This window comes from Sphaerodactylus townsendi, linkage group LG05 (genome assembly GCF_021028975.2).
Source record: "Sphaerodactylus townsendi isolate TG3544 linkage group LG05, MPM_Stown_v2.3, whole genome shotgun sequence".
Classification (NCBI taxonomy): Eukaryota; Metazoa; Chordata; class Lepidosauria; order Squamata; family Sphaerodactylidae; genus Sphaerodactylus; species Sphaerodactylus townsendi.
Window position 1 is genome coordinate 30,131,115 of NC_059429.1, and position 9,146 is coordinate 30,140,260.

Genomic DNA, 9,146 nt, shown 5'->3' on the forward strand with positions numbered 1-9,146 from the left:
GGTAGGATTTAAAAAATTTAACAACTGTTTGTTTACAAGCACCATTTTAACAACCATTTCTGCCGAAGTGGTGTGAACTTTCTGAATCCCACCACTGCCAACGATCCATTACAGCGTCACTACATCAGGGCAACTTTCTAACATCACTGGACCGGACAGAGGCATACCTCCACAAAGCCATAAACCAGACTAATCAAAAATGGGTATCAGAGTTAAGATCATTCTCAGTAAATTCAAAACTCTGCATTTTCCACAAAGATCGGGTCGTACTGAGGACAGACCTGACCTTTCTGCCAAAAGTAAACTCTACCTTTCATCTCAAGCAAGAGATTGTCTTACCAAACTTTTGACCGAACCCTTCACACCTCGAAGAACGGTTGTGGCACATCCTTGATGTGAGACGGGCTCTGAAAGCTTACATCATCAGAACAGAGGACATAAGGAAAATTGAGAGTCTCTTCATAAATGTGTCTCAGCCTAGAGTAGGGACCCAAATGTCTAAAGCAGCAGTTAGTGCTACCATCAAAAATGGCATAGTAGAAGCATACAAGGCATCTTCGATGCCAATACTGGACAGAATAACTGCCCATTCTGTGTGTAGCACTTCCAGCAATGCAGCATTTAGAAATCAAGCACCTCTAGAGGAAATATGCAAGGCCCCCACCTGGTCATCAGTTTCCTGTTTCATATGCCACTATAAAATACACTCCACTTCTACCCAAAATGCCTTTGGCAGAAGAGTCCTCGAACATATCATCAGGGACTAATGAAAACCTATCCGTATGTGGGACACTGATCGGGGAGGTCCCAGAGAAGATGTCCTCCACCTCCATGAGAATGGTCCATTGGACACTTACTGTGAAGGGTCCTTCTCATGGTAGACCAGGAGGACATCTTGACCCTCCCTGGTTCTGTATTAGGTCATAATTCAAAAGTTACCAGTTATCTGTACAATTCTATTGTGAGCCTATAAGTTTAATGTTACTTCGTTACTTCGTTACTTCTAGTTCCTTGTTTATTGATGGAGTATCCTACTGCTTGATCAAAACTGTTACTGGGGAGAAAATGGCTCCTCAGGCTACTACAGGAAGTAACACAAAAGCTTTTCCTGCCTCCCTGCAACTGGTGAAGGAAAACACCCAGACAAGATGTCCCACTGGCCTACCAAATGGACCATTTTCCACCCTTAGTCCCAGGGCTGTCCTGTATGTACTGTCATGGCCAGATAAATTTTTGCAGGATCTTTAAAGGTAAATTAGAACTTCTTTCTGGAGGGAGAGTATGTGTTGCTTTGACCTAAGTTAAAGCTTTTGGTTGATATAAGGCATACTGATACTTATGGCAGAATGAAGAATTTACTTTCATAACTGTGAGTCATCATTTAATATATTCTAACACTCATTTGTGGCACAGGGTGTCAGTAGATAATGACACAGGCGACATGAGTATTGCATACAAATGAAGGAGGGGATGAGACCGATCCCACAAGTGTATAATAATATAACAGAGCACTATCCTTTGCAAACCTGTAACTAAAATGCTGGTGCTGCTAATTGGACATAGTTTCCAAATTCTAAAGAAGAAGAGGTGATTTTTATCCCCCCTCTTCTCTATGTTTAAGAAGTCTCAAAGCAGGTTGTAATCACCTTTCCCTCCCCACAACAGGCACCTTTTGAGGTAGGTTTGGCTGAAAGAGTTCTGAGAGAACTGTTGCTAGCCCAGAGTCACTCAGCAGGCTTCATGTGGAGCAGTGGGGAAAGAAAGCTGAAGCTGACAAATATAAAATTCATTCACCACATTATTCATGATGCTTATATACTTAAGAAAATTAATGAAAGAATATTTTTGCACTTGTCCTTAGACTGGTGAGATCCTTAGAGTGGTTGGGTGAATAAGTTCAAACTTTAACGAAAAGGTTCTTTGGTGGGCATTTTGAACTAAGTAATACCTCCTCCTTTCCATATGGTGTAGCAGTTAATCTGATGTGTTTCCTACTCTAGCTGTGAATATGTGTATGCAAGTTTGTTTGCAGCAAATGTGCCCTGTCTGACACTCATGATCAGCCCATGAGTTGGTAATGAGTAAGATATCTATGGGACGTCTTAAAAAGAGGCAACAGCCTCTTTTCAGTCAGCACACCCAAAATAAGATGTCTGGGGGGACATCTGAAAAAGAGGTGACTTCTGGTGTGCTTTCCAGACAGCAAAAGTGTCAGAGGGAAAAAGAGACTGTTTCCTGCCTAACTGTTTTGCTCTCTGGTCAGTTTCACCCTCAGCTTGCATCCAACAATTTGTGTGCAGTTGAAGGGGTTCTCCTTGCCACCATTTGCTGAAGGTTGCCCCTGGACATTTGCTACACAGGCTCTGACTCTAAGCCTCTTTTCAGCACAAAAAGTACATAGTTGTATTCAGCTGGTCCTGCCAATTCCAGAAATATGTAGTTTTCCTAATTTTTTTTTATTTTGGAGGAGCTATCTTTAAAGATATGCAGAAATGCATAAAAGAATCTTAGCTGCTCAGATCTCTGATTAGAGTTCCATAGTGCTATTCCTGTTTATTGATATTATGCTTTGTTGGTTATTATTGAATGTTATGGTTATTGTTGATATTATCCTGCAGCTATTTTTCACCGCCCTGAGCCCTTCGGGGGTAGGGCAGTATAAAAATCTAATAAATTAAACTAAACTAATTTCTTTGGTAATTTCACTAGTTCTATCTCTAGTTTTCTATCTCTATAACTATTCAAAAGAATTGAGACCATGGAGGACAGGTCTACTGTCCATTGAGCAGCAGCATCCACCATAGAGATGCTCTTCTGAAGGATAACAAGGAATAGGTCTTAGGAAGGCCATTCAACATGTTGGATAATCTCCTCGTAGAGGTTATACCATTTCACAATGAGCAAAGTGCCAGTGGCTAAGGTCACCCATCAGACTTCTTGTGGAGGAGTAGGAAGCAACTCCATTCACCAGAGTCCACCACTCATGTGGAGAAGTGGGGAATCAAACCCAGTCCTTCAGATTAGTAATCTAAACTACTACCTCATGCTGGCTGTAGTTATAGAGATAGAAAACTAGAGCTAGAACTAGTGAAATTACCAAAGAAGGAATAGCACTATGGAACTCTAATCAGGGATCTAACACAGCACCACAAAAGCTTCTTTAGTTCCAGAATCAGGCTGAAAGCTAGATTTAAATGGCTCAAGGGCAGAAATGTTATTCAGATATGACTGAAGTTACTTTGCCACTACCTGTTCAGTGGTTTTGGCCAAGACAGGCAGATTTGACATTGGCCTATAACAAGTCATATCAATCATCAATAAAGGAGATGATAGTTTTACTATCACCATGTTTAAAATTCTGACTGCTGTTCTGGAACAGTTTAAATAATCAGAAAAGACAAAATTCACTTTTGCAGATGATGTTCTTCACAGCCCCAGTGACCTTATCCATAGCAATCAGTAAGAGCAATCTTAAACTATCCATATAAAACCTATGGGAGGATACTTCTGAAGTCTCTGGTAAAAAAACAAAGCAAGTCTCTGGTAAACAAAAACAAAAACAAACAACCCCCCCCAAAACTGAAATCAAACTGGATGAGAGAGTCAGTAAAGAATCTAATGAAAGTATCATAGCAAGCTATCAAATGATCTTCTTCTTGTAGCTAGAATGTAGAGCTCCCAAACTACGCTTAATAATTGATCTGGACACAATTCTGCTGCTGGAATAGTCACAGTGAAGATTTTCACAAGCACCACCTCATAGGCCTTCAAATGTACCCCGTATAGTCTCTGACTAATTTTGCACAAATCCTCTGCTATCAGTGCTCCAAAGCTGCTTTAGCTCCCTAAGTTTATTTGTATACCAATGACTGGAATATGTCAGTACAAGAGGTGAGGATCTGTTGAACAACTCTGTCCAACATCCCAAACAAATTAGTATTCCTGGCCCCTGTAAACAAGGGGAATGGTGATGGCAGCTTTGCTACAGTTGTTTTTTTTAAAAAAATATATTAATTTTTATTATGTATTTTCCAAGTAACTTATACCAGTAAGATAACACACAACAATTACAATAAGACAAATCTATGCTTTGCTACAGTTGTATGGCCTGACTGACACTCCATTTTCCTTAACTCTTGAACTTAGTTATTATAAGTTGTCACAGACAAATTTGAATGCAAGCAGAAGAGAAAATATACAAAAAAGCAATAACCACATACAAAAGCCAATATGCAAAAAAGCAAAAACTGTGTTGAGGCATACAAAAAAAATTACTCGATATGGTGCCCAATAGAGACAAAGAAACCATATACTGTAGACTATTTAATCAATGTTTTGATATCTATCAATTGTATTAATACATAACATTGCTTTACAATTGTCAATAGAACAAGTACCATATATATTCGAATAGAAGTCGACTTTTTAGCACATTTTTTGTGCTGAAAAAGCCCTCCTCGACTTATACTCGAGTCTTACTGGCTTCTGCAAGGCTTTGGCAACCCAAAAGGGCTCAGGGCAACAACATGTTAAACCTACATTACAGGTAAAAATTATAATTTTAAAAATGCTCACCATAACTTTAAAGATAGCCCAAAGGCAGGACCTGTCTGTTAAAAAACCACCTTTATTAACATATAGAGCCAATATAGCTCTGTGTAGCCAGGGCTTCTGGAGCACTTGCATTTGTGCTTGTCCTGGCAGGGGTGTGTAGCCTCATGGTGGGGCTGCTGCAGACAGGCCTGGGCACCATTTTGCCCCAGGCTCAGGTTCCCCTTCCTATGCCTCTGCCTTGCTCCCCCTGCCATGGTGGGAAGCAAGAGGGCTGTCAAAGCCTTGCAGAAGCCTCGCTCTAGCTGCCATGGCAGGGGAGTGAGGAGCAGGGTACAGAGATCCCCTGCCCACCTCCATTGGAGACCCCATGGGGCCTTGGATGGAGGTGGGGAGGGGAAGCTGGCTGCTGCCTTTCCCACCCTAGACTTATACTCGAGTTAATGAGTTTTCCCACTTTTTTGGGACAAAATTTTGGGGGCAAAATTTTGGGGCAATTTTTTTTTGCTACTGTGCTTGTCATTTTCCTGGATTAATCATGTGGGTGATTTCCATTTATCGGGGATTATGCAGCAAAAGGGAATCACATTGCTACAGGTCAGATCTGGATCTGTGATGGTGTCCCTATGGCAAATAAAAGTGATTGCAAAAAGGGGAAGGGCTATGTAAATGAATAGGCAGTTATTTTTCTGGCCTTGCCAAATATTGCAGACAAAGGAAAGTTAAAAAAAACACCTGTCCAAAATATTCTCCCAAACAACCCTTAACACTAGTAACCATTGCAAATTTAAATTCATTACACAAAAGCAACACACAGAGGAAATGTACTTTTTAAAAAAGATAGAGAGCGGTATCTGGGGCTTGCTTTGAGAAGTAACATCTGTGACAAATGTAAAAGAAAAGCACTTTCCATTTCTTTCCCATATATTTGTGTGCTTTCTCCAAAGTCTACTAAAAACTTACAGTTCAATGCAAGTCAGTTCTCTTGAAAAAGAGGTCATCCTGCTTTTGCCTTTTGCCCCCCTTTTGGCCACCCTTCGTAATTTGCAAGGTCCACATGACAGGGGATTGTGAAAAGCAAAAATTTAGTCCTAGTTTGATGGACAGTGACTTATACTTTCAAGGGCATAATCAAAGCCAGTATTTCTTTGTCCCAGCAGATCTATTCATATGAAAGCAGTCTCATAGGGAGCCTCTAGTATTCAAGTACTTGCAACTTACTGCTTCTTGTGCCAAGGACCATATATAGAAATGGCTAGCACCTTTTCAACTACAGTTAGTTATCTCTATGGAGCAAAGGCAAGGAAACAAATAATTCAGAGGAAAATTATTTCTTTAATTTCCCCATCCCTACACGTCTTGTATACAGCTTTGTTGGAGAGAATCTTTCAGATTCTTCAGTACATCCCAATGTATGCATAATGGGGATGTAACTAAAAAGAACAAAGCAAAAAATGAAGGGACTGCAAAAATGATTAAAGAAATTGTTTCCTTCTGTACATTTGTTTTCTTGCTTTCACTTTGCCTTGGTGCAGCGTCCTTCTTTTCTTTACAAAGTAAATACACTCAAAATGTATATTATACCTATGATTATACCGCCTCCCCCTGGCCTCCCTGCCAGCTCCCATAAGTGGGGTGTGGGGCAGGGGGGGTAGGGGGAGCACGGGGAGCCAGTCATGCCCCCGGGTGCCATTTAGCCCAGTATGCCACTGTTAGCTACAACAGTTTCATCCTGCTGCTTTCCCTTTCTACTCTTATATTTGAAGAGATTTTTCTCCCATGGGAAAGTATTCAAGTCTGAAACTCCTCTTCCTGACCACTACATTGTCTGAAGTGATACTGTAGTTAAATCTGTTGGAATTTTCAGCCTTGTTTGCATGCAGCAGTAGCACAAGCAGCAGGGAATTCTGGGAAGCTACATGAACATTCTAAAGATGATAGTTAAAAAACGTTGGCAGTTCTGTTGTTCCCTGACTGACTGAGAGAAAAGAGATTTCTCTGTATACTGCTAACCAATGCTATGTAAAAGTGATCTTGACTAAAGATACTGTATAGCACAACCAAACTGTAACAAACGGTGAGCCATGAATGTCACAATATATATGTGATATTTTATTGATATGTATATACTGTTTATTTTTCTCTCCCAGTTAAAGTTCTCCTTATGTTTATGAACTTCTGAGGTAAAATGGCTGGTCTTTTGAGAGATTATTCAAATTTAATGTGCCACACAATCCACATTTCTGCTCGTTACTTTGCTTGACAGGATTATATATTGTAAATATACCTGTTGCCCTTCAAAATCAACTCTAATCATTCTTCTGTGACTTTTGTCTGTATTGTGATAGTAAATTTATCCTATTCCAGTAGGCATGTTCAAAGTCAGACTTGAAATGAGGAAATGTTCTATGGATTATATCCGTGATACACAATCATTGTGAAGTCCTGCTGTGTATGTTTTAAAGTAACCTTTTGCAGTAGAACCACCTGTGGTTCTCAGTGGAACTTTTTGGCTCTCTGGAAATTAATGACTGAGCTACCATTGACCTTAATTGGGTAAGAAGTTCACTGTTTTGAAGCCTAAACTTAGACCACTCCTCATACAGTTGGAGTTCTGAAGAACCATTTTGCTTACGATGCTCATGAGATAACAGAGTGAATGTGAAATATAGGTTATCAGCAGAGAAGGTTGTTTAGGGCTTAAAGCTATGAGGAGAGATATGAAATACAGACTTTAGGGCTGTTGCTGTATAAAAAAATAAAAAAATAAGCAGAGGACCCATTTTAAGGTAAGATCTTTGATTAGAAAGTCCTGCTTCTCGAAAAAAATATTTTTACTAATTTCTATCCCCACATTTTGAACATCATGGAAGCAGGACTAGAGGATAATGTTCACACACACACACACACACACACACACACACACACACACACACACACACACACACACACACCATGCTGTTTCCCTAGCATTAAGGTCCAAACAAACAAGTAAATAAATACAAATTAAATACAGATATACATTTTGAAAAAAATGACAGAGGGTATCCTGTTTACAATCTTGTACATATTATCAAGTTGAGCCATTATTTATCCTCGAATATGCAGAACTTACAGTTTTTTCTTCTAATATTTTTTCTTATGAAGAAACATTATGATAAACACTAGCAAAATGGCTGTCATGATAGAAACAGATCTCTGGTATTTTTGTGCATGCTGATCCATACATCAGTAACTTCCAGGTCATTGCAATGCATTCTATTTGGGGCTGTCTTGAATACATCTTGGAAATTTCAACAGTTGTAGCATGCAACTGCTTTTCCTATATATCTTGCATTCAGTACCAGGATCTCATTCACTCTTAATGCAACCTTAATGTGCTGGCTGCCAGTCTTCTTCCAAGTTCAGTTAAAATCTTTAGTACTAAAATGTGAAGTTTTCAATTGCACACTGTCCACATTCTTTCATAATAGCCCATATGCCTGTCAATATCAGATTAACAGTCTCCTCTTGTCACCAAGAAAAATCTGTCACTGTGTAAAAAATGGTGGAGACTTCCACCAGCAGAACACACCTCTATTATAAACTGTTTCTGTTGGAGGAGATTTTATACCTAAATTTTGTATCCAACAGAGGATTTTTTTGTGATTGCATCTGTATTATGGAATCTACTTTCCATATAGGTCTGGCAAGAAGAACTGCACTATTCATAGAAGTTGTAAGCAGGGAATTGCCAACTTTCAGGTTGGGTTTGCAGATTTCCTGGAATTACAATTGATCTCCAGATGACAGAGATCAGTTTGCTGGAAAAAAATGGCTGCTTTTAGAAGGCAGGATCCTTGGCATTATATCTTACTAAAGTGTCCCCCCTCCCCAAACCCCACCTTCTTCAGGCCCCACCTCCATTTCTCCAGAAAGTGTCCAACCAAGTGTTTGCAGTCCTAGTAGTAAAAGCTTCTTTTTGAGTTTTTCATCTATGAAGGGATAGATTCATCTATGAAGATGTGTGTGTGTGTGTGTGTGTATAATATATATAATATATATAGATATGTATAATATAATATATATATTATGTGTGTGTGTGTATATATATATATATATATATATATATAATAGATAGATAGATAGATAGATAGATAGATAGATAGATAGATAGATAGATAGATAGATAGATAGATAGATAGATAGATAGATAGATATAATATCTCAATGAGCATGTGCAGTTGGTAAGTTTGCTTACATATTACCAACTGTAAGAGCCCCACCCTCCTCAGTCGATCTGTCCTGCAACAGGAGAAGGAAGGCCTACAGCTCAATTGAGGGAATTGCTTATTTTTTTTGCAGGCCCAAGTTGAAGAAAGATCAGTAGCAGCTACACCCTATGCAAAAGAACAGAGGGGATAAAGAAGCACTATATTATTAATTGTTTGGACTTTTTTGCTTTTCCTTATTTGTTGAGCACTGTTAGTAGTTATAATTTTTTGAGTGCTTTTTCTAAAAGGCACTGAAGATTTTGTCTAATTGAGTTGTGCCATAAATATATATACAGATATCTTCACTATTATTTATCCCTAAATGATAGAAAGTTGTGGTTA